The sequence below is a fragment of the Phodopus roborovskii genome, unplaced genomic scaffold, assembly GCF_943737965.1.
Source record: "Phodopus roborovskii unplaced genomic scaffold, PHOROB, whole genome shotgun sequence".
Taxonomy (NCBI): domain Eukaryota; kingdom Metazoa; phylum Chordata; class Mammalia; order Rodentia; family Cricetidae; genus Phodopus; species Phodopus roborovskii.
Genome location: NW_026126418.1, coordinates 76,493,368 through 76,518,016, shown reverse-complemented (window position 1 = coordinate 76,518,016; position 24,649 = coordinate 76,493,368). Strand labels below are relative to the sequence as shown.

The window sequence follows — 24,649 nt, the reverse complement described above, 5'->3', positions numbered from 1 at the left end:
TGGAAAGATGGCTCAGTGGTTAAGAGCACTGGCTGCTCTAGAAGACCCAGTTTCGATTCCCAGAACTCCATGGCAGCTCACAACATCTGTTAAGTCCAGTTCCAGTTTCAAAGGTTCTGATGCCTTCTTCTGGTCTCCACCAGAACCAGGGGCACATGTATATGCAAACAAAACACCCATATACATTCAAGTCAGAATTTCTCTGTGTGTCTCTCTGGCTGTCCTGGAACTCACTCTATAGACCAGGCCTTCCTCTGCCTTCTGATTGCTGAGATTAAAGACATGTGCCACCACCATCTGGCTTTTTATCTTTTAGTAAATAAAAATAAACAGCTGGATATGTAGCTCAGTGATAGAAACACTTGTCCAGCATGGGTGAAGCTTTGGGTTCTATCCCCAAATGGACAGGCAGAGAGAACAAACACTACAGGCCCCATCACATAGGGCTAAAGGCCTTATTTAGCCCAGACCCTGGCCAAGGGAAGTCTAGGGGTAATAGCTCAGAACTCTGAGTAGACAACATTTAATTTGGGTGTGTGAGGGGAGGGAGGTGCCTCTGGCTTGACAATCAGGAGTTGGCCTTGGGCATGCCCAGCCATTACCATCTGCAAAATAGGGCTGAGAACTGCTAGCCACCCACCTAGCGAGGACCACACAAAGCTCAAGTGTCTCCTTATACAGCCCTGGCTGGCCTGGAACATGCTATGTAGCCCGAGCTGGCCTTAAACTGGGATTAAAGGCATATGTCACTTAAAACAACCTTGACCTTAAACATTCTATCCTCCCAAGACAGACACTGGTGCCTAAGGCAGGAAGGGGGGTCAGAGTCTCAGATACTCTGTACTCTCCAAGTCCTGTGTCCTAGGAACCCTCCCTCCTGGCCTGGTCACCCTAACCAAGGGGCTGGCCTTTCTGAAGGTGAATTCATGTGACAGATGTTCACTGAGAAAGCCAGGTAGAGAAGGGCCCTCAAGAGCTTTCATCCCATCGGGAAGGCATAACCAGGCCACAGGAAAGCAGAACAGCTGAGAAGTACTGAAGCAGCCTGGTCCCCGGTGTATGCCATGGAACTCTGAGCTACTGTGTGACTGGTGGGGGGGCCCTCAATCTACCCCACACCCTGGCTCTCTACTCCATTCCTTAAGGGGAGGAAAATGTTTTAAAGAATACATTGTTTCCTTACCACCCTGTGTTCATACAGATGAAACTCATTTGGACTTCAATCAGGAAAAGTAGCTAAACCTGAAGTTTTATTTGAGAGGAGAAATGGCATGCATGATATAGTGTAGTGGATATATATATATATATATATATATATATATATATATATATGCATAGGGATTTGGTTTAGTATTTTGTAAATAAAGAAAAATCCCTAGGTAAATATAAGTAAGTGTGTGTGTGTGTGTGTGTTCAAGCTACAAGGGAAAACTAAAGTTTCATGCAGAGACTAAATGCAGAAAGGTCACTGACTTTTAATTCATTTTATTTCATTTCTTGTTTATTTGTTTGTTGGTTTTTCAGACAGGGTTTCTGAAGCCTGGGATGGCCTGAAACTCCCCATGTAGCTTAGGCTGGCCTCCAACGAATGATTCTCCCAAATATCCAGGTTACAGGAGGGCACCATTGTACTTGGCTGGATGGATGTCTTACTGACACATGGTCAGGGTGCTTCCTCAAGGGGACACTCAAGGTGCCAACTACTATCGGACATTATGTGGAGGTCAGGGGATAAAGAAGGGAGACAAGGCTGGAGACGCCATAACCCTACCAGGCCCTGGTGAAGCAGGGTGGCCCTCACCCGGAGAAAACGCCTAAAAGTCAAAGTCATTTTCCTTGTCCACTGCCTCCCTCACCACCCATGGGACTGTCACTCTTCCTGCTCACTAGATCTGTTCTAGGCTTGCTATGACATGATCTCTTCTCTGGGGTCAAGTGACCATTTGGTGCTCCTCCTGGGGTCCGGGGTTGGTGAACAGAGGTATTTTAAAGCCATTAACAACTGACATCTGTTAACTATTATTTGTCTGCTTCTGTTCTGCTTTCGTTCACATTGCTTTGTATACATTCCCAGCCTTGGCCCCGAGGGGAAATCTTACTTCCCAGCAGAGGGGTAGAGGCTCCTCCTGTAAGCAGACCCTGAGCCACAGGGCCCAGACCATCTGACAATGCCCACACGACCTTCCTTCTAGACATAAGCCTGGAAAGGCAGAGCTCAGCCCTGTGCCAAGTGGTAGGGCCCAATAACCATCTGCTTCAAGCATCACACACACACACACACACACACACACACACACACTACTGCTGCCACTGCCATTGTGGAGGTATCTACCCTGTGCCTAGGAGGTGGCCCTCCTCGTCAGGCTCAGCTTAATCAATCAGACCACAAATCATACAGAGTCCATAAAGAAAGACCTCCCAGAAGCCAAGGGAACAGCCATGCTCTCTGGCTGCAGGCAGAAGCTAGATTGACAGGACCTGTACTCCTGCTGGCCCCAGTGGCTTTGAGAAGGCAGGAGGTAGGTAGCCTTGCAGGCAATGGAACTCTGAAAACGTGGGGGCACTGAGCCTCAGGCTCTGGAGACCAAGAAAGGAGCTGAGGAACTGGGTCTCTGAGTGGAACCAGACCACCCGAACATTAGCTGAGTGGTGGGAGCCACCACGATCTTTGAGCAGTCTAGTGACACCAAGTCTTACAAAGTTCCCTTGAAGGGGATGGGAAACTGGTGACCTGAGAGGAGACTAAGGCTAGGCCAATCCCCAGTGGGCAATGAGGGCAGAGTCAGATGTGCTTGAGATGCCAGAGGAAACTAGCTGTGTGCGGTGACAAGAAGGACTGAAGAGGAAGGAGAGAAACTCCCTGGCTGAAATTCCCTGGCTGGGGTGGAGCACTAAGTGTTGATCCATCTGCAGGAGAGCTATCCAGAGAGGAAGTGGCCTGCAGAGGGAAGCTCCCAACTGACTGTGAGGCTGGGCATCACTTCTTAGCAGCTGAGCTTCAGAGGATGGGTCCACAGAAGGGATTTAGAAGCAAGAGCGGGAGCAGTCTGGGCTCAGGGACTCGGGCACCCTGGGCAAGAGGGCTGAAAGATGAGGGTACCAGGTCCTCAAGTGTCAGGAGACATTAGTTTAGAAGCGCCTGAGAGCATAAGGGAGCAGTGACTGAGAAAGCAAGCATTCATCTGGAGGTGGCCACTCAGCCTGCAGAGGCTGCCTGAACAACACCAGTCTTAGTTCCATGGCTTATGCTCCCACAGGTCCCACAGGCCTTGAACTAAAGGCCTGACACGTGTTAGCCAACTACCGAGGCCTCCAAGAAGCCAAGAGGCTGCTGCTGCAGATGGGAAAACAGGCATAAAACATCACACTCAGTTGAGCCCACATACCCTTTAACCACCTTAGAAAGGACCTGGGGGTGGAGGGTGGCCAGGGTTTGCTAACTGTCTGTGGGGAAAGGTCTCCTAGGAGCCCAAGGTGACCAGGCCTCCAGCTGGGCAGGGTAAGAGGAAGGGGAGTCTGGCCTGGGATCCAGCAACTTCCTCTGGCAGCTGGCCTAGGCAGCCACAGTAGGAGCTTCCCATCTGAGTGGAAGGGTCTAGAAGGCTGTGAGTGGGGGTGGGGAGAGAACCTTTAGTTTTTGTTCATAACAATAACCACCAAAAGGATTTAGTATCTACAAGTTTGACTGATGCTAAATTTAGCACTTAGGGTGGGACAGGCACAGTGACACAGAGCCCTGCCAACTTTGATTTCAAATTCTAGTCCCTTGCTTAACTCTGCCTATTTACACTCCTACACAAAATGGGGACCTGCCTTCTAGGGGCCTTGTAATGGGAGAAAATCAAATTACCTCCAACCCACAAGGGTTTAGAAGTCAATAGGATAACCATTCATTATGCTATTAGTACTTCACACCTAAGCCAGAAAGGGCTGAGTTTAATTCAAAGGGCTCAATCACTAATAATGGGATTTCAGAGATGGAAGGTGATCTACCAGAGTTCATAAAACCATGACCAGGACCATGCCACAGTCTACCCAAGGGTAAAGATGGCTGGATTCTCAGCAAACTCTTGCTAAGAAAAAAAATCCCAAACTTTGTGTCAGTTTCCGATATCTCCTTGCTCAAAGTTTGGCCTTGCCAGGCAGTGGTGGCGTATGCCTTTAATCACAGCACTTGGGAGGCAGAGGCAGGTGGATCTCTGTGAGTTCGAGGCCAGCCTGGTCTACAGAGTGAGTTCCAGGACAGCCAGGGCTACACAGAGAAACCTTGTTTTGAAAAACAAACAAAAAGGCGGCCTTGTGTATATAATCCAATGGGAAAGTCTCAATCTGAGACATAGCAATACCCAGCATACAGCAGGCACTCAATGAACACAACTGACTGTCATCCCTGACTCTTGTCACAGTCAGAGGACTCAAAGGTATCCTGGTATCCTCAGAATGCCACCTCCTTTGAGAGTCATCCTCCATCGTCCCCTTGGCGGTACAGGTCACTTCCTTCCTTCCTCCTTCCTTTCTTTCTTTCTTTCTTTCTTTCTTTCTTTCTTCCTTTCTGTCTATCTGCCTTTCTTTCTTTCTGTCTGTCTTTCTGCCTGTCTGTTTGTCTTTCTTTCTTCCTTCCTTTCTTGTTTTCTTTCTTTCCTGAGACAGCCCACTATACAGCCATGATGGAGTAAAGTGCACCATTTAAAATGAGCTATCCTGAACTTGCCGTGATCCTCCTGCCTCTGCCTCCCAAGTGCTAGGAATACACAGGGGCACCACCATGAGCAGCGGGTTACTTCCTGTTTCTAGAGGATGATACAGTCTGGTTCCTGGGCTTCCAAGCACCATGTTTAAAGTCAGAAAGTCTTTCAACACTCAAAAGTTTTTAGGACTTAAGAGCACCCATCTCTGGCGCTGGAGGAGGAGCCCAGGGCCTCTGGCATGCTGTCAGTAAACATACTTCCCCACTGAGCTACATTCCCCAGCCAGCTTAAAGGTACAACAACACAATTCACACAGTGGTACCCACAGCTCCCAGCTCCGCCTCCAGCCACTCACCACCAGGCCAGCAGCACCACCTTCCCTGCTGAGCCAAGACACACCCCACGGAATCACTCTACTCTAGAGAAGTTGTTTCCTTTAGTTTATAGATACCGGAGCACTTCAGCTGACAGTGTCCACAGTGTCAGTTCCCAATTGGGGAAAATGTCTCTACACATACCCACTGAGTCTAAGGTTTTTGTTTGCTTGTTATCTTATGCTTTCCTGCAGGTATGCATGTGTACCATGTGTGTGCCTGGTAACTTCGGATGTCAGAAGACGGCATCGAACGAATCCTCTGGAACTGGAGTTACAACCGTTATCTGTAAAGCAGCATGTGGGTACTGGGCAACAAACCTAGGACCTCTGTAAGAGAAGCAAGTGCTCTTAACTACTAAGCCATGCTCCAGCCCCAAATCAAAGCACCATTCTGGATGTGTGTCTCTGTGTCTCTTGTCCTTGTCTATTTGCCCACCTTTATTCTGAGGCTGGAATGTCAATTGCCCTTATAAGATCCCCCCCACCAGCTCAGTGGAGAAACAGTTGGGAGAAGAGGGAAGCAAGCGAGAGCAGCAGACACACAGACAGACCAGACGACTAGACATCAAGTCTGATGAGCTTATCTGAGGGGAAGCTTTGGCCTCTGCTGGCAGAAGGCCCTAGAGGACCCCCATGTAAGTACTGAGTTGGACACTTAAGTTGAGTGGTGTCTCAGGGTGACAAAGGTCCCTGAGTTCCCAGGGGTCTCTGTGATTTCAGGAATCCCTGTTCAGAAGCTGGACAGACATATACTCAGGTGACCAGGCATGGTGCCAACTCCATTTGAGAGCCAAATGGAGCCAGAGAAACTGCCCCTCCCCAAGCACTTAAGATTCCAAGAGTCCTACATCAGAAAACCCAGAGGCCTCTCCTGCTTCTCAGAAACTACCCTGGGCCTTCATTTCCCCGTCTGTAAAGTAGGGGTGCCAGGCTGGTCATGGTAACACATGTCTTTAATCCCAGCACTCTGGGAATCTGAGGCCAGCCTACTCTACATAGTGAGTTAGTGAATTCCAAACAGTGGAGAGACCTTATCTCATAAAAAAAAAAAAAAAAAAAAACACACAAAACAAGAGAAAAAAATAGGGGTGCCAATGCATGTGATGTCCAGACCAAAGTCCATGAAAGGAGTCATGGTGTCCCAGCCACACAAGGTAAGATGTTCTCTGTAACAGGAACAGGATCCCCTGGGCCTGACGGGTCCTGTTCAGCAGTGTGGAAGGGGAGGGAGAAGGAAAAAGGATCTACAGGATCCGCTTCATGTGACCTTGAGAGGACAAGGTGAAGAGCTCCTACCCTGAGCTCTTCACAACAGTGTGAAGGCAGAGGAACTCACTCTCCAGCCAAGGCAGAGTTCCCCACTGAGAGCCAGCTTTCAAGCCCTGCCCATCCTCAACACCCCCCCCCCCAAGCCGGTGTAATGTCCCTCCCCTCCCAAGGAACTGTCATGTCCCCACCATGGGTCCATGGCATATGGGTCTGCCCAGAGACCCTCCAAACAGCTGCTCCCTTCAAAGCTCTCCCGGTCATTCTCTGCCTCCTAGGCCTCCTTGGAGACACACTGAAGGGGCCAAGGCCAGGGTCAGGCCAGAACCAATGCCCAGCAGGGACCTCCCTGAAGACCATGGAAGCAGACAAGCTGCCTTTCCCCGTGATGACCTGCCCTGGATCCAGGGAAGAGAGTGCTATGCAATCCAGGTGCCTTCAGGGGGAATTCCAGGTCTAAAAATGCATTATCCACAGTCTCTATTCTGGCCCCTCTGTCAGCAGCTGCCAGCAACAATGCCTTTACCAAGAATGGCCTTGGCGGGTAATCCCTGTCTCTGCATCTGCATGCTCTCACCTAAGACAATGTTCAGCAGTTCTGAATTACCCAAATCAATTGCTCTAAGGAAGAACTCAGGCAGACAGGCACTGGAATAAAAATGGCAGATAATTCCCACTGGCAGGTAATTGGTCCCTAGAGAATTTCAAATAATAAAAGCAGGATTGAAAAGAAAGCATTTTCCCATAGAAAGACAGGGAGAGAATGTGCATGGATAAACAGAAGAATCCTCCCCATCCCAGCTGCCTCCCTTACAGGGGAACCCCCACAAACCACTAGGACCCATGAGGCTGGGGTGGGATGAAGTGGGTCAGTTCTAGATGTCTGGCCTGAGGGGACCCTTGGTTCTCAGGTCTTAGGTCACATACAGTTAGGTAATCTGACCTCCCATTCAGGACAGAAGCTCTTGCAGAGTAGGACCTTGTCTTCACCCTTGCCCTCCCTGCACCTGACTGTGGTCCCCGAAAGGACCACCCATGGCATCACCATGGTGATGGAGGAGCAGTTTCCTTGAGTATCTGGAGCCAGTTGTTGCACCCTCCGGGCCTCACTGTCTTTAATTGTAATGTGGGGAGATGTCATCAAGCTGTTATATAAATAGAAGTGGCCTACCATGCCACTTCAAGAGTGTCACAGCCTGCCTGCTGACATTCCATGAAGAAAGGGGCCTGTAGTCAGGATTTGGAGATTTCTGGAATGCACAAAAGTCAGCCACAGTAGGATTTCTCAGAGTCTTTTAAATCACTAATGTACACTGGCATTCTATAACGGACCATGAAGAGCATGGCCTTTTCCTTACCATCCAACCATTCACAGCACCAACCAGGCTGACAACAGCGGCCAGCACTGTGTACCACAAGGAAAGAACGGGGCATTAAAAGGGGGTTGGAAGGTCATAGGAAGCTTTCACAGAGGGCATGTGTTCCCTAAGTTCCTAAAGAAAGAGGAAGAGATTTGTGGGCAGACAAGGTGGCCCAAAGAGAGCCAGCACTGGGACGGCCTGGTCCTGCTGGATCCTGGTTGTCAGCTGCCACAGAGGAAGAAAGCTGAATGGGGGAAGGTTTGGGGGGTAAAAAAAAAATGGTGGGAATTTTTCAAAGTGCCTGGCTGAAAAATAATGTCTCTCTTAGAGCCCCTTTGCACATGCCGGATATTGTGGGAAACAGCTCTCAAGTCTCTCCTGTTCTCTGCTCTGTATCCAAGTGACAGGGTACTTCAGTTCACCAAGTGCTAAGTGGCAGGGCAGAGACTCAGGATCTCAGTGCAACTTAAGATCAGTGTGCTTAACCACACCACTTCCCGCTGGAGCTAGTGCCACCAACACCATCAGTGTGGAAAGGAGTCGCCGTGTGAAGCCTCCTTGATTTTTTAATTTATTTATGAACAGCACTTTCCAGATATGTGCATAGGTCATTCATTTTAAGTATTTAAGGGTATTACCCATCCACGAGTGATTCCCATGTGTTCCCAAATGGGAAGCTGGCACTGAAAGAGACACGACACGTGGCTGAACCCATCAGCACCCTCGGCAAGACTCACGCTTCACAGTGCATGCCTGCTGTGATTCACGGGCCCTGGGATCTGTCATAGAAGGACATGGACCTGGGGAGGGGGTGCCAATATCATCCCAAATATGACCCTGACATTCACTTCCATCAGAAGGAAGAAGTCACCAGACCCTTCCTGTCCCCATACTGGAAAGGAAGCAAAATTATGTGCCTTAATTCAATTAGGTAATTAACTAGACAATGTGAAGAGAAATTCCAGCAGAGATATAAATACTCTAATAAATCACTGCCGTGGGTGAAGCAGATGTCAACAACAAACAGGAACTCCACCTCTGGGGGGGAGGCGGGGGCTGAGGTGTGTCCCCTCCGGGGTGGTTTATAATTACCAGGGCCAGCCCTGATAAGCACTTTGCAAGCCTTACCTCACCTAAGTATCAAAACAAGTCAGTGATGAAAGTGGAAACTGAGGCAAGGGATGGAATCAACATGCCTGTGGGCGCACACAAGGCCAGCAGGATCCCAAGCCCCCTCCTTCCTCCTGCAGGTCCCTCTGTTCCTGTCCTCGCAGCATGGCTTAGATAAAATGGGCTCTCTGGCTGTCTGGGGTCCTCAAGGGTCCCCCTTGTCAGGCCAGGCCTGGGTCTCTCCACATCCCAGCAGTAAAGGCTGTGGGGTGGCTCAGTCCCAGGGCAAGCTGGGAAAAAGTGATGAGGACACGCTTGCTTGCTGCCCTTCGGGCACCTGTCCTGGGATGGCGTAAGGCTACATCCTCTGAGAAACCCCTGACTTTCCTGGCCCACTGTCTACACCAACAGTGTAGCCCACTAAAGTCAGGTCATGTGCTCTCTCAAAGAGGGAAACTGGGGGAGAAGAAGCAACCTCAGAATCCTTTAGCCCCACCCACCTCTCCTCTGTAGCTAGGAGCTTCAACCCACATTGAGATGGTAACTACCATCACAGCAGCTGGGGACAAAGGTGGACACAGCCTCAGAACTCCAAGCACCTTTTAAAGAATCTCTGTTACTCCCTTCAATACTTGCCAAACTCACTCCCTTGAAACCCACAATCAGAAACCATTTTGTTTGGCTGATTTAATCCTACCCTCATCCACAACCCTGTCTTTCCAACCAACCCATGTAACTTTACAAGAAAAATAAGATTTATATTAAAAACATAATTCTTCAAATTCAGCCAGTCCTACCCAGCATTTTGCTGGAAAGAAGCACTGTCCAGAGTAGCTGCCAATCACTAAGTAATCTTAATATAGTCACTGGGGAAAAAATGTGACTGACAGAGGCCCTGGTGTCTGTCACATGTTTACTATGCCTGTGGACTGTGTTCTCTCCATGTTTACTTTGAACCTAACAGTCACCCCCACAAACAGATGCTATTGTCTCTAGTTTGTAGAGTAATCCCATCCTTTGAGGATGGGATTACTGCCATGATTTGACTGAGATTACAAAGAGAGTAGGTACAGCGTCCTGGTCTCAGGCGCATGAACAAACCCCAGGCCATCCTCTACTCCCACTCCTGGGTGGGACCTGGGAGTACTTCCCAGACTGCTGTATGGGCACAAGCCCATCCCTCACCCCAAGCCCAGGGGCCATCATGGACCTGTTCCAAGTGAAAACCTTATCAATCAGTCCACAGAAAACGCAACACCGTCTCTGAGTGCTGGCTACAAAGATGGGTAAGGAATTGATGGCAAAGCCATTCCCTCCAAAGCCAGCAAGCTACAGGGATGGAAAAAGTGGGGCTTGGGACTGTGAGACCATGGCTTCTAACATGCCCATCCCCTCAGGACACCTGGATGATGGCTAGTTCCCACTCTGGCTGCTCCAGGACGGTGTCAGAGGGGAGACAGGGAATGGAGCTACTGAGGGAAGGGACTTCCTCTTCCCTGCCTGTTAACCTCTATTTCTACTTCCACATCTCCTCATGCGGCTGCCACACAGCTGCTGGATGAGCAATGCACAGCTGTATATAGTAAGCTGTGGCAACACAAAGACCTATATTCAAATTGTGCCCTGGCCTTTCCCCACCTGGTGACCTTGAATAAACCCTGAAGATCCCAAAGCCTGTACTGAGGCTCAGTGAGCTGATGTTCAGGAAGCCTTATTGCCTAGCTTTAGGAAGTGCTCAGAAAGTGTGAACTGCTGGGTATTTGTATTATAACCCAGAGAGGTCAGTTGCCTTGCCTGGGCTCACACAGCCAGCATGAGGCACAGCAAGTGTGGACATCAGGCTCCAGGTCTGATCCAATCCCTTTCTTGATACAGAGCCCCCCTATAGGGAAGTTATGAGAAGACATAACCCAAATATTTAGTATGCCCCGGTGGATTTCCCAGGCCTGCAGTTCACAAGCCAAGTACAAAGTACAAAGTCCCAACCAACAGGTTTGTTTTTCTACACACACACACACACACACACACACACACACACACACACCAGCAATGGCCCATGGTGAAAGTTCCCAAACCTTGGCACCTTCCCACATCCAGAGGTGAGTGGTGAGCTCATGCCTGTGACTAAACCACACTGACGCCAGGAGCCCTCTCTGGGAACCCAAAGACTTGGCTTCTAGCCCCAGGAGGAGTGGCTGCTAGGCCAGGGTTCTTCCAGAGGTGGGGATCCCTGGCTCCTGTTGCTAAAATTAGGGTGGCTTTGCCTTGCAGCCAGGGACCAGCAGGTCCCTGGAGGTCAGGGGTTCAGACATAAGCTTAGAGAAGTTTTAGGGCAGCCTGGCCTCTAACCACAGTTCTAAAGATAAGCGGGGCAGCTGATTGTTGGTGGGGTCTGTTCACTCAGACCCTGCCCTGTCACTACACTGCTCACCTGCAGCCACAGCTGAGCTGGCAAAGAAGCAGAGTCTGTGCAGCACTGAACACTATGGAGGGGAGGGATTGGGCAGGCAGCCTGAAGAGGCAAGCCTGGAAGAGAAGCAGAACAAGCTGGGCTGGAAGGCTGCGAGCTTGTCAGACAGTGTAAAGTGTTACAGCGTCCTGCAGAGGTTCCCAGAGACAGCCAGGAGAAAGGAGCCCTTGGATACAGCCCCACCCCTGCTCATGTCCCTTCTCCCACCTCAGCAATTGGACAGATGGACAACCTGAACCACCTGGTTTACAAACCAGAAGAGAAACTTATTTATGTACAGCCTTTCCCCAAAGCTGGCTCTTCCCAGACAGCAGAAAAACGGGGTCTCTTGATGCAAGGAGGGGTAGGAGGTGAGAAGTCTTTAGAACAGTCAGTTTGCTGGAGTGCCCACACTACAGACAGAAGATGCACTGATCCTTCTAGCGCAGGTCACCACCATGCTCTGTGACCCTCCAATGCTCCTGCTGCCTTAATGCTGTGCTTGTTCCAGTGCTGAGGACTGAAGGAGGGGGTTGTATGTGCAACCCTTCCCTGCTTTCCTTTGTGTTTTGGTTTTGTTTTGTTTTTGAAATAGGCTTTTGGCTCACTTTGTAGCTCAGGCTGACCTAGGACTCACGTGTTGACCAGACCTTCCTCGGCCTCCTGAGTTTTGAGATTACAATTGTGATCTCTACAACTCAATTTGAGGTCCTCATGGTACTTTTCTGCCTCAACCTCATCACCACCTTCCCCCTCCCTGATCTCCAGGTCACAGCTTTCTTCTGCTCTCCTACCCCCAGCCTTTGCCCCTGGAGCCTTGATTCACCTCTGGCCTACTTGCCACCTTTGTTATTTGGCTGAAAAATATACCTGGATACTTTGAAGTGACCCCACCACTCCTTCAGTCTGCTGACTTGCACTGGGACTCAGAACTCTGATAAAGGAGGCTGGGGATAGACTCGGAATCTGCCATTAACTTCTGGATGCAGCATCTGTGTTGGGGAAGAAACTGGGTACCTGCTCTGTATACTCACGAAAGCCGTCAGCCCAGCCTCCATCCACTTCAGCAGCAGCAGAGCCACTCAAGGGAGATAATGGAGCCAAAGGGCTCTGCAGAGCCTCAAGTGTGACAGAACCCAAGGGATTACAAAGTCTATTTTTAACTCCCCACATCCTGACCGAAAAACAAATCCCTCACACACCCCGCCAATTCCTATCGGGGTGACAGGGCCTTTTAAGAATGTTCTCCTCCTGGAAGTAGCGCCAGCCAGTGTTGACGGCTGATGGCGGTCCCTCTGCCGGGAAAACCCTGAGGTCTCTGCTCCAACCGCTGCCAGCTCCACTATGTCTGGCTGGATCCTCACTGTTCCCAGCAAATAGCCATTTCCTAGTGGACTCAGTTGTCATGTATTTTCCATGACAGCCATATTTCCATCACAGCAAATGCCGAGAAAGACCACACCAGTTCCTGTCCTTATCCCCTTACCCAGTACCCCTCCTGACCCTTCTCCAGTGAGTCCTGCTCTGGGGCCACCTTCAGAGGTCAACGCTGAAGCACTGGAATTGGCCTCTGTGGGGGCAAAGACAAGTAAGCTGGCCAGCAAGCTAAAGAACATTCGTTAGCAAAGATGGGGGACTTTGGGACTTCAAGGGTTTGTACAATTTGTACAAGTGAGTTATGGAACACTATGTATCACCTATCTCTCAAACCAGCCCTCAGGACATGGGTTTCCTACCTGTGTGGCCCACCTGTGTGGGTGTTAGCTAGTGGCTACATTCCTTTGTATCTCGTACTGAGAACTACTGAGAACGGATCCCAGCACTCATCCTGGCACTTCATGCATGCCAGGCAAGCACTCTACCACATAGCCACAATCCCAGCCCTAAACTCATTCATGCAGTGTTGTCCTCCCAGGCTTCCCTGGCTGTGCTCCTGGAGCACCACAAACATCCTCCCTTGGTGAGTGTCCTGAGAACCAGGAGAGAAGGAAGAAAGTGGGGGAGGGGGTGGGGTGGGGTGCAAGGACTGCATTTCTGCCTGAGGGAGCCAACTGAGTGTCCCCTTTCCCAGAGCCTTGGTTTCTTTTGCAGAAAGCCACCAGGAGGCTGAGGAGGCCTAGTTTAATCCAGTCCCCTGGATGAATGGACTTCACAAGCCAGGAGGTTTAAACAAATGCTGTGTGCAGCATAAATTTGTCTATGGTTTTGTTTCTTTTTATTCTTTGGCCTCTATGGCTCTACAGCCCTCTTTCAACTAAGAGACAAACCCTTTCCAGGGATGCTGTACAACCCAAAAAGTCATGTGACCCTCTTGGTACCCCCTAGGACAACATCTGTGAGCCCAGAATAATACCCCAAACCCCAGCAGACCCTTCATAATCCCCAAATGTTCTCTTGAGTCTAAAGACTATTCTCATTTGAGACATGAGTTCAGCCTGCAGGAAGGGGCTAACAAGGTGGATCTCTTATGCCTGTTTCTAGACCTGGCCAGAAAGGACTTTTTGAAAAGCAGTTCAGGACTGAGGTGAGAGAGGGGGCAGTGGATTAGTGGTACAGTACCTGTCTACCATAGACAAGGTCCTAAACTCTCCAATGCCACACACCTTCATGCATGCACACACTCAGAGGTAACAGATCTAGAACCATCTTAGAAGACACAGACATCTGTCTGTGAATCCAAAGAATACATGAATGCATTTGTTTGCCCAGCCCAAGAGGCTCCGGCCTGGCTCTGGTAGAATGTAGGATAGGATACAAGGAAAATGTTCTGGGCCAGGAGCATCAGCAGGGCACTGCTAATCTGGATGAGTGATCACCAGGCATAGGTTACCGGGCTCACTCATCCTGTGGGCATTCAAATGAGAAGTGCCAGGTCTGACAATCTCTAAAAGTTCAAGGCCTACCTTGGGAGACAGGCCAGGCTACACATTAACAGGAGCTGCAAGCCAGGAATAGGATGTGGCTCATCTGGTTCACCTTGCATGCATGAAGTCCTGGCTCTACCCCCAGCACTGCATAAGCCAGGCACAACAGCACATGCTGGAATCCCAGCACTTGGGAGGACAAGGCAGGAGAATCAGAAGTTCAAGGCCATCCTCAACTACACAGAGAGTCTACATCCAGCCTGGCATACAGAAGTCAGCCAGTACCATGCAGGGGCAGCTCATACTAAGTGATAACCTTCAGGCAGTCAAACAGTGACAGAAAAGGAAGGATGTTCCAGAAGCCTCAGGAATAGACCATGATGCATGAAGCCTCAAGAGTAGAGGGAAGTGAGCAGAAAGGGACATCAAAGCCACACAGACTGTGGCCCAGAATTAGGCTCTGACGTTATGGTGGGGCACAGGCAACCACTATCAAAGCGCAACAAGATTCATGACAGAGTCAGGGAAGCTGAAGCTGACAAGAGCTGCTACAAGAAGCCTGGCTGCTTGGCACCCCAGGCACAAGGTACAGGCACCACACGAGGAGCCTGGAATGGCTTCCTTCCAGGTTAGAATGCTGGGCAGGGGCACCAGCTGAGAGGCAGAAGTAGGCTGAAGGGAGAGAGAGGTGGTAATGTGAGAAGGAAACCAGAGATGCTACACACTCATGCCTGGGTCTCTTAGCCAAGAATCCTCCAGCCTGAAAAGGACATCCCAGTTGGGCTGGTCCAGCGCCCCAAGCTCCCTTTGGCTCCAATTCAGTTACTCCCGCCATCGCCGCCTTGCACTGTTCTATGTGCAAAACCTGTTGCATTCTGAAGTCAAGAACCTCATCTGGTCCCTGAACCCACTGGGGCTCTCTTCCTCAGAGATGCCAGGGGAGGTCACAGATAATAGCTGGAAAAGAGTTTGGTCATTTAGCCCAACAGCCCCATCTCTATTCTTGTCACATACGAGGAGCTTAAAGACATGAAGAACCTCCCAAGACCACCAGCCTTATAGCCCAGGGCCCCTCCATATCCTGGTCAAGATCTCTAACATCAAAGCCTCCACCAGGTGAGCAGGAAAACCATGAAAAGGCATAGTGCAAAGAAGGCCTGTGTAACAGCATCAGGACATGAGTTCAAGTCTTGACACTACCACTTTCTCCTCACTCTTCCCATATAAACACATCTGGGCTTTAGATGTTCACTTCTTCCTGGACTCCAGGGACCTCTTCCATAAAAAGCATGTTAATAACCCTGAGCCTTCAGAGGGATCAAAAGGTTTAAAGGCAGAACAAGGCACTGTCCTCCACAGAGCTGGGAGGGCAGAATGTGCCACTGGAAAGCTCTATGTGTGCATGCCCTTTCCACCATAGTCAGCCCAGCCCTCAGAATATGTCGCCAGAGATGCCCTCTAGGGAGGACCCATTTAACAAGCAACAGACCTACCCCACACCCTTCTCCAGAGGCTCAGGCACAGAGCCTCCTAGCTGGGAGGGCCTGAGAAGCCCACACTGGAATGAGGAGCAAGAGGGAAGGTCACACTCACATCTCCAGCGTCCCCCACCTCTGTAACTGAACACAGGAGTCTCAGCAAGGTGTGCTAGTCCTTCCAGACCACTGAGGTCAGAGATGTGCCCTTTTGCATGACACTTGGAAAGCTTCCAGACTCTTCTCCCCCAATTTCTACCACCACCCACATTCTCTTCCTCAGGGTGATGGGTCTTAAGCTGAGCTCTGCAACGGGCCTGGACAGTTGTGGCAAAGAAGGTCTCTAGGTCAGGAGTAAAGATGAGGGCCTTGTGCTTGTGACAAAAGCATCCTAGCACATACAACAGGCCTGAACACAAGGGCACATACAAGTGTGGCCCCTCTCTCCTGCATGCTAGTTGGTCCTTCACTGTCCCTCAGTATTTATAGTGGTCACCTCCACTTATTTACTTACTTTTTAAAAGATTTATTTATTACATATACATGTATCCCTGCAGGCCAGAATAGGATACCAGATTCCTGAGAATTGAACTCAGGACCTCTGGGGAAACAGCTAGTGCTCTTAACCTCTGAGCCTGGGGATCACTGGTTCTGGAGAGGGGGGAACCTGAACACACAGGTTCTTCAGGCACTAAGCCCTTCGAGCTCCAGGAGACTGGTTTCTCTGCCCTGTGAGCAGGGGCCTACAAGACCCTTTTGACAGGCCCTTTAAGCTCAGGGAAGTTAAAAGAACACATAGTGAACAGATGAAGCTGAGATTTGAACCCATTCCCTAGATTCTAGAGCTGGGTGTTAGGTCAAGAAAATAGAATGCAATTAACACTAAGGACGAATAATGTTTCTTATGACCCACCAGCAGTTAAAACTAAGGCACATTCCCCCTCCTGGGACCTCAACTGCCGAAGAAGGTGAACTAAACATCACAGAAAGCACCAAAGGACCAAACCCAGAAAAGCTTGTAATTCTCACCAAGCTGGAACCTGGAAACATGATGGCTTGGGTCTCTCTCTTTCCATACTGTATGCAGGTTCAAGGTGTGTTCTGTTAGTGGAGGGTGGGGTTGGAAGCAGGCAAAGAAAGGGGACTCTATGCCCACCTGCATCCTTAGTATCAGCACTAGGTAGCAATGAATACAAACACCCTAACCTTGGTGAGGCACATAGGAGGGACAGTGTATGTGTGATGGGTCTAAAATTGGAAGCCTCTGGTATTGGTAGACTAGAGAACTCTGTACCCCAACTACTGTAGACACCTAGCTGAGGTGCTCTTCTTTCCTCAGGAAAATACCAGCCCTGCATCCCGCTCTGATCAGGGATAGAGGCAGAAAACAGCAAAGTTTAAAGGGTCCAACAAGACTCAGAGGTCCTGCAGGACAGAAGAAAGGAGAAGTAAATAAAGCGAAGCTGAGGCGAGTACTCAGTTTTGTAGCTTTACAGACATGTCAAGGCCCCTAAGAACCTCAGGGAGACCCGACTCCGATCCCTGCAGGTGTTATGGTCCCCTCAACTTAACCCGCGTTCTTCAGCTATTCATTACCTCTATGTGCCGGCCTGGCCTATGGCCACTGCCATCCCAAAGGCAATGGAGTCGGAGCAGCCCAGGGCCAGGATTGCGTAGTCAATCACCAAGTATCCGGATCGCAGGGTTCTGGGCTGCCAGTTCGGTGGCCGGAAAGTTTTCGTGGGGCCGGCCGGGCCGAACGGAGCGGAGCGGGCCGGGCTGGAGAGAGCTCCGGCCAGCTCCGCGCCTCCCGCGGCGCCGCGGCTCTCTGCTCCGGGCCGGCCACCCTGCCTGCCTTCCCTGCCAATCGCAGGCCCGGCAGCCGCAACTCCGCCCGCCCACGGGCCCCAGCGGGGGCAGACGGGGAGGGGCGGGGGCGCACCTGTTTGGTCAATCGACCCCACATCTCCACCACCCGCCGGGCAGGACTGGGCAGGGCTGCTAGCTCTCGCGCCCGCCCGAGCTTGGCCGGGGTCCAGGCGGGGCCACACGCCTTTCCCCTCGCCCTGCTCAGCCGGGTCCAGCTCGTGCATGGCCTCAACCCGCCATTCTAGGTCCTTCCCGGCCTTCCTAGTTGTAGCCCAAGGACAGAGAGATGACCAAGAGTTCTCTCTCCTTACTCCTGTCACCTTCTAACCGCCCCGTCCTGCAAGCATCGTCCCCCGCACGCTGACTCCCTAAACTTCCCCTTATGTCTAGCACCAATCTCCAATTTCAGGCAGGTACCAACTTGGAGGCAGGTACCAGAGCCTGGGAAAGGGACCGCGATTACAATGTCGCCAGGAAGGCAACGCAGCAGCCCCATCCACATAAACTCCAAAGCACCCCCAATGCAGCGGCCTGGATGTCCCCCACTACTCCGTTGGCCAACAAAGATGCCATCGCCCCATTTTCTGCGATAGAAACAGTGAGACCGAAGAGGGCGAATCACTTTTCCGATCTGATGACAGGCGAGTTGACAGAGTTTGCCTGGCTCCTGTCCCCGAAACTGGAGGGTGCTTGGGTCCGCCCCGCCTGGCCCTGGGGACAGCAAGTGGCCTGGAGGGGAGGAGGCGGGAGCCGGCGGTGGCGCGCGCCGGGCCTTACCTCGGCTGCAGAGCGTGTCCCCGCAGAGCGCGCCCGCGGGAGGCCCCAGCAGCGGCAGGGAGGCCCAGGCGAAAGCTCGGGAGGCCGAGCGCCCAGCGCCCATCCCGGCGGGGGTCGGACCTTCCACCCTCCGTGGCACCTGCGGCGCCAGCGCTGCACACGCAGCCGGGGCCTCAGGGAAGGACCCTGGCGTGCCGGGGCTTCCCGGGGCTCCTCGTGCCGTCCCGGCTCGGACTCCCACAGCGGAGGCTCAGACCTGACCCGGGAGGGAGCAGGCTGTCTTGGGCAGGGCTCTATTTTTAGCGGGAGCTGCTCTCCTAGTCGGACAGACAGAACCAGTTAATTCGGCCGTTGGGGCCGGGCCTGTCCAGGGAGCTCCCCGGAAAGGCAGCCTGGCTCTGCTGAAAGCTGATCCTGCGCATTCCTGCCTCTCGAGGCGGGAGGGCGGGAGGAGGCCTGTAATTCCAGAGGGAAGCCTTCGTCCTCTGAAGCTGTGTCTTGGGCCCAAGCACACGCCCCAAGACGGCTCTTGAAATTGACCTGGAACCTGGGCCAACTTTCTTCACACTCACATGCCTCAGATGATGGGACATAGCATGTCTACCTTACTGAGAGTCCTGACTTCTTGTTAGGAAGAGCCCCTTCATTGTGGAGTCTGAACCCCAACAGTGCATGCAGCCATCACTCTGAACTTTCTTGCTGAAGAAGTGTTCAATGTCAGATACCAGGCAGTGATGTGTCCTGGTTGGACAGGGCGACTTTGAGTGCTGGAGGATGTCTAAGCCTGACACTTTTCTAAGGTGTAGCCTTGGCAAGCCACCTCACTTCCACATCTATCTCCTCTTCTTGCAAAAGGGAGCTTTTAGAGTCCCAAGACAATATTTGAGAAAACTTTTGTAAGCAAGACCATTACATACATGTTCCTTTCATAAAGATGAAGAAAATAAGTGGTGGGAGGAGCCTAAAGAAGTACACGTGGTGTTAGGGTAAGGGTAAATAAATAGGCCCAAGGATTAGAAGAGAGGCTGCAAAAATAGACTCACACATGTATGGAAACTTAATATTTGGCAGTGGTGCCTGAGGTCAGCAGAGACAGAGGAGACTCTTCTGTTCTATAAATGGTGCTGGAGCAATTGGATGTCCATATTAGAAAACAGAATGGAAGAAATGGACTCCCTACCTCACAGGATCCGATCCGTAAGTTTCAGGTATACTAGAAAACTAGATATAAAAATAAACTGGGCATGGTGGCTCACATCAGTAAGCCCAGCACTTGGGAAGCTGAGGCAGAAGGACTGTTGTGAGTTTAAGGCCAGCCTGGATTACATAGTCCCAGGTCCTGAGCCTGAGCTAACAGTGAGACTCTGAGTCTAAACAAGCAGATAAACTTGTCAGAGGGCAGGATTTCTTAAAGACCCACAGAACATCAAGAGAAAGATGGACTCATTTAATTAAAATGTAAAACCTGTGTTTATCAAAAGAAGATAAATGAAAGTCAAATGGGAAACATACAAAAAAACTCCCACAAATCAGTTTTCAGAAGAAACTGGTAGAGTGCTGGCCTGGCATTCAGGAAGCCTTGGTTAGATCCCCAGCACCACATAAATCAGGTGTGGTGGCTAAATGGGAGGTGGAGGCAGGAGGATCAGAACTTCAAGGACATCCTCAACTACAAAGAGAACTCAAACCATGTATGATCAGACAACTGGCAGAAAAAAAAAAGAAGAAGAAAACATCCAACAAACAAATGCAAAGAGAGCCTTACTGTACAAAGAAACACAAATCGAGTGTCACATCACTCCTATCAGATTGGCCCCCAGAGTGGACAGTGGCATAGGGAGTCTGTAGAATGCTCACACCAGAAAGGGAAATGGGTCCAGCCACTTTGGAAACAGCCCAGAAGCACTGAAAAACACCCAGCTATCCAGGCATGCCTTTGGGGACACAACTAGTGAATGTCTTGTTCTCTGCAGTAAGGCTGCCTATGGCCATATGCAGAAGAACACACAGACACACTGTGGAGTGGTCTGAGCAACTCTCCACTGTGGGGAAGAGGAGTAGCTGGAAGGAATCTGTGAATCTCTGAGGAAGGAAAGCAAAGCTAGTTCAGAGGAACAAGTTGCGTGATATATAATTCATTTGGATTCTTTAAACACGGAAAACTAAATACCCATACATCACATGGGTATGCACAGATGTAAACGCAAAAAGCATGCCGAGCCATGATAAATGCTCCTTTCCACCAAGTGTTTACCCCATGGACAGTACATAGGAAGAGGCTCCCCCATTGGGTAAGGTTTTACTTTTTGACTGGAGTGGTGTGTGTGTGTGTGTGTGTGTGTGTGTGTGTGTGTGAGAGAGAGAGAGAGAGAGAGAGAGAGAGAGAGAGAGAGAGAGAGAGAGAGAGAGAGAGATGTTTTGGGGAGTTGAGCCTAGGGCTGTTCAGATGATAGACAAGCACCAAACCCCCAAATTCTTTTTTAAGACACAAAGGAAGCCTGATGGGAGTTCCTTTAGAAGCTAGTTTTGCTGCAAAGGACACCTTCCTTCCCCCCTTTTAATGATGTCATCATGTCTGGGTGCTGATGCATGAACATAGCCTGGCTTGTGGTAAAGCACTCAGAAAACCTAAAGAATGCTAATAGCTTCCTAGCTCATCTCCCCTAAAGCCCTGCTCAGCTTAGATGCAGCCTGCTGGACCCCCCCCCCACACACACCATTGGCCCATCTTGAAAGCTAGGCCCTCCAAGGCCCTCAGCTCCCTTATGCTCTCAAGGGTTTGCACAGGCAGTGTGCTACAATCCTGCTGTGGGAGACCCTGGGTGGTGGAGGCATACCTATTCTTGAGACATCTGTTCCTATCCCTTACTGTCTGTATTGTCACAAGATGGACAGTGTCACCTAGTTTGAGATTTGTCTCCTGAAGCAGACTTTTTTTTTTTTTTTTTTTTTTTTTTTTGATAAATCTTGCTACTTAGGTCATGCTGGTTTCAAAGTTGCAATCCCTTTGCCTCAGTCTCCTTAATACAAAGATTACAGATGAATGAATCCCCCACACCTACTCATATCACACCTTTATGGACCTCCACTGCAGGCACACCCTCTGCACAGGGGCTCAGTTAGGAAGGTTTATGAATATAAGAGCCAAATGACTCAAATATTCAGAATCAAAAGGAACCATGCCAAACTCTCAGAAGGAAGACAACCCACCACCTGCCTGATGGACTGCTTGGTCTTCAGGAATATTCTTGAGAGTAAATGAACTGAGAGGTCAGAGAGAGCTGTGTTCACATCTAGGCTGAACACTTGCTAGCTGTGTGAGCTAACATGTCATTTCATTCATTGGAGCCTCACTATTGGGATCTGCACAACCAGGATGTGGCAAAGATTGTCACAGGGATAGGTTAGGATGAGTCTATGAAGTCACAAGACCAAATGCATGGCCTTGTTCTTAGGTCAAATGATAATGTGAATATTACAAGAGGAAGCTGTTTGCAGAGGAGGGTGGGGGAGTGGGCCACTGTGGAAGTAGAAAGGTGGTAAAACAACAAGGGCATGCACCAGTCCTGAACAGAAGTACCCACCTAGAGCCTGGCCAGGGAGCTGAGCGTCGAGAACATGCTCTAGCATCCTTGCTCCATTTCTCATGCAGGCATGCCCCTTCCTAGGTGCTGAGCCTCACAGCATGCCAGCCTTACAGACCCTCTTTGTCTCCCCATAGCCACCCTGTTCTCCTCCAATCTGTTCTCACATATCTCCCAGGATCTCAATCTGGACCTGTCTTTTTCTTGCCAGCATCCATCTGTAGGGACGACAGAGCCTGCGGCACCTTCCCCGGGGGACATGTCTGAAATGATTTACCAAATGCATCATCTGCACTTGGATATGCAAAATATACATATGTCCTCTTGTCGGCAGCTTCCTGCAAGGCAGAATGCAGGATTGGGACTTGCTCGACGGGTCCAGACTCTAGAAGATGAATCAACCCAGGTTACATGTTCCACATGCAAACGAAAGCATAAAGTTGAGAGGGCTGGTTGGTCTCTGTGCACTTCAAGGGTTCTGATGAGAGATTTTCTAAGCAAAAAAACCAGTCTCTTTGATTTAAATCCCATCACCCAAGTGATATAAACATTAGTCATGGACGGTCCTTCATCTTATTTCATGAAAATGTGTATAAAGCAGGAATCCCACCCAACTTGCAGCCTGCCATCCTCTTTTTGGGACAGGGTCTCATGTAACCCAGCCTAGCCTTGTTATGTAACAAGGGGTAACCCTGAGTTTATGATCCCTGCCTTTGCCTCCTGGGCTGGGATTACAAGTGGGTCTTACCCTGCTTGTTTTGTGGGATGTGCTGAGCATCAAACCCATGCATTTGTATATGTTAAGCCACATCCCCAGCCCAGCAGGCACTGTGGTCCTTTGCCCAGGCTTCTCTGAGCATTAGCTGAGCTACTTCTCTGCCTCTGTGCCTTTCTCCCTGTGGATCCTGCTCTTTGGTGCCTCTTGAAAGACAGGCAAAACACAGATCCAATCATGTTCCTCCCACCTCTGCTGAAAAGCTTGCAGGGGCTTTGTGTTGTATTTTTTTTAAGTAATTTATTTATTTTATTTTATGTGCATTGGCATTTGGCATTTTGACTGCATGTGCGTCAGTATGGTGGTGTTGGGTCCCTTGGAACTGGAGTTACAGACAGTTGTGAGCTGCCATGTGGGTGCTGGGAATTGAACCCAGGTCCCCTGGATGAGCAGTCAGTGATCTTATCCGCTGAGCCACCTCTCCAGCCCCTTGTGTTGTATTTTTATGGCTTGTAAGAAAACAAACAAACAAACAAACTATCAGGGAGTTCACTGGCTCTGAACAAAAGCATGTATCCAGGGGCTGGTCTGGGTGCTGGAAGGTCAGCAGTCTTCCCGGTGCCATCCCGCGCCATTTTCCCTCGCCCTCTCTGCTGTCAGCCACTCCAGCTAATTTCAGAGTTCTCAAATAAACAACACTCCTTCTTCAGACTCAGACTTTGCACTCCAGACTCTCCCTTTCAAAGAACTTTCTTCTGTCCTACCTATCTCTGGAGAGATGGCTCAGAGGTTAAGAGCACTGGCTGCTCTTTCAGAGGTCCTCAGTTCAATTCCCAAGCAACCACATGGTGGCTCACAACCATCTGTAATGAGATCTGGTGCCCTCTTTTGGCCTGCAGGCAGACATGCAGACTGTATATATAATAAATAATATCTTAAAAAAAAAAAAAAAAAAAAAAAAAAAAGAGGTCACCTTCTTGCAGTACTTAATAGGATAGACTCACTTATGGGCCATAGGGAGGTTTCTCAGGAGCATTGCTGACACCATGGCCTGCTACTTTCCCTAGCCCCTAGGAGCAACCTATTCACCTTTTTCTCCAGCCCTCAGCTCAGAGCCTGCCCAGAGGAGCACCTTATCATTGACCCAGGGACCCAATAGACAGTAGGGAAGAGGCTGCAGAGGCAGAACCGGAGCTCTGGAGCTTGGCCAGACTCCCACAGGCTGCAGCTCTCCAAGCAGGACCACCTCAACCCCTCCAGCATGTAATTCCCAGACTTCTTCTCTGCTCCCCTTCTCTTCCACTGTGCCTGTCATTCTTGATCTGGGAGTCCTTTGAGCCTGAGCCTGGGAGTATATCTGAGGATGCTTCAGTCTCTGGGGTTTTGGTTGTCTATTTTTAACTCAGGATGACTTTGATCTCCCAATTTTCCTGTCTCCACCTCCCAAGTGCTGGGATTACAGGCATGCATTAACATGGCCACTTTATTTGATGCTAGGCATGGCTCCCACAGCTCTGTGTTTTGGCAAACACTCCATGCCAAGCCATATCTTCCAGCTTTTGAATCTCATTTCCACTATTAAAGAAGGGTCTTACTCCCTCCAGAAGAGCCTATTACTGGTAATTTTATATAACTGTAACACAGTAGGAAGAAAGAGGGTGACATGGTGCAGTGATTACATAGGCTTAGATTTAAACTAAAACAAGCATGGCTTTGAATATTAGCTCATCAATTTTTATGCTGTGTGACCTTGTGCAACTTACATACTCTCTCTTGAGCTTTTAAAAAAGATTTATTTATTGTGTATAAGTATTGTGTCTGCATGTATTCCTGCAGGTCAGAAGAGGGCACCAGATCTCATTACAGATGGTTGTTGTGAGCCACCATGTGGTTGGTAGGAATTGAACTCAGGACCTCTGGAGGAACAGCCAATGCTCTTAACCTCTGAGCCACCTCTCCAGCCCCAAATGCTATACCTGGAAGCTTGGACTTGCAGAAAGGGCATTGGTTGGGATGATCCTGGGCAGGAGAGATCTGTAATCTGGAAGAGGAAGGTAGCTTTAAAGGGAAAGGCAAGAGACTGTCCTGGGGAAGGGAACAGGAAATGAGGACAGA

The 24,649-nt window shown here is 50.1% G+C and overlaps 1 protein-coding gene across 2 annotated transcripts in view; it reads right to left on the bottom strand.

Annotated features, from left to right (window-relative positions):
- Dab2ip (DAB2 interacting protein) overlaps positions 1–24,649 on the bottom strand; it is a 167,064-nt gene that overhangs the window by 125,344 nt on the left and 17,071 nt on the right. The window contains exon 1 of one of the 2 annotated variants that reach the window (XM_051185293.1): positions 17,186–17,235. The exons of the other annotated variant lie outside the window; for it this stretch is intronic. The gene's annotated coding sequence lies outside the window, so the exon portion shown is untranslated. Of the gene's footprint in view, positions 1–17,185; positions 17,236–24,649 lie in introns of those variants that run through there. 2 annotated transcript variants of the gene reach the window in all.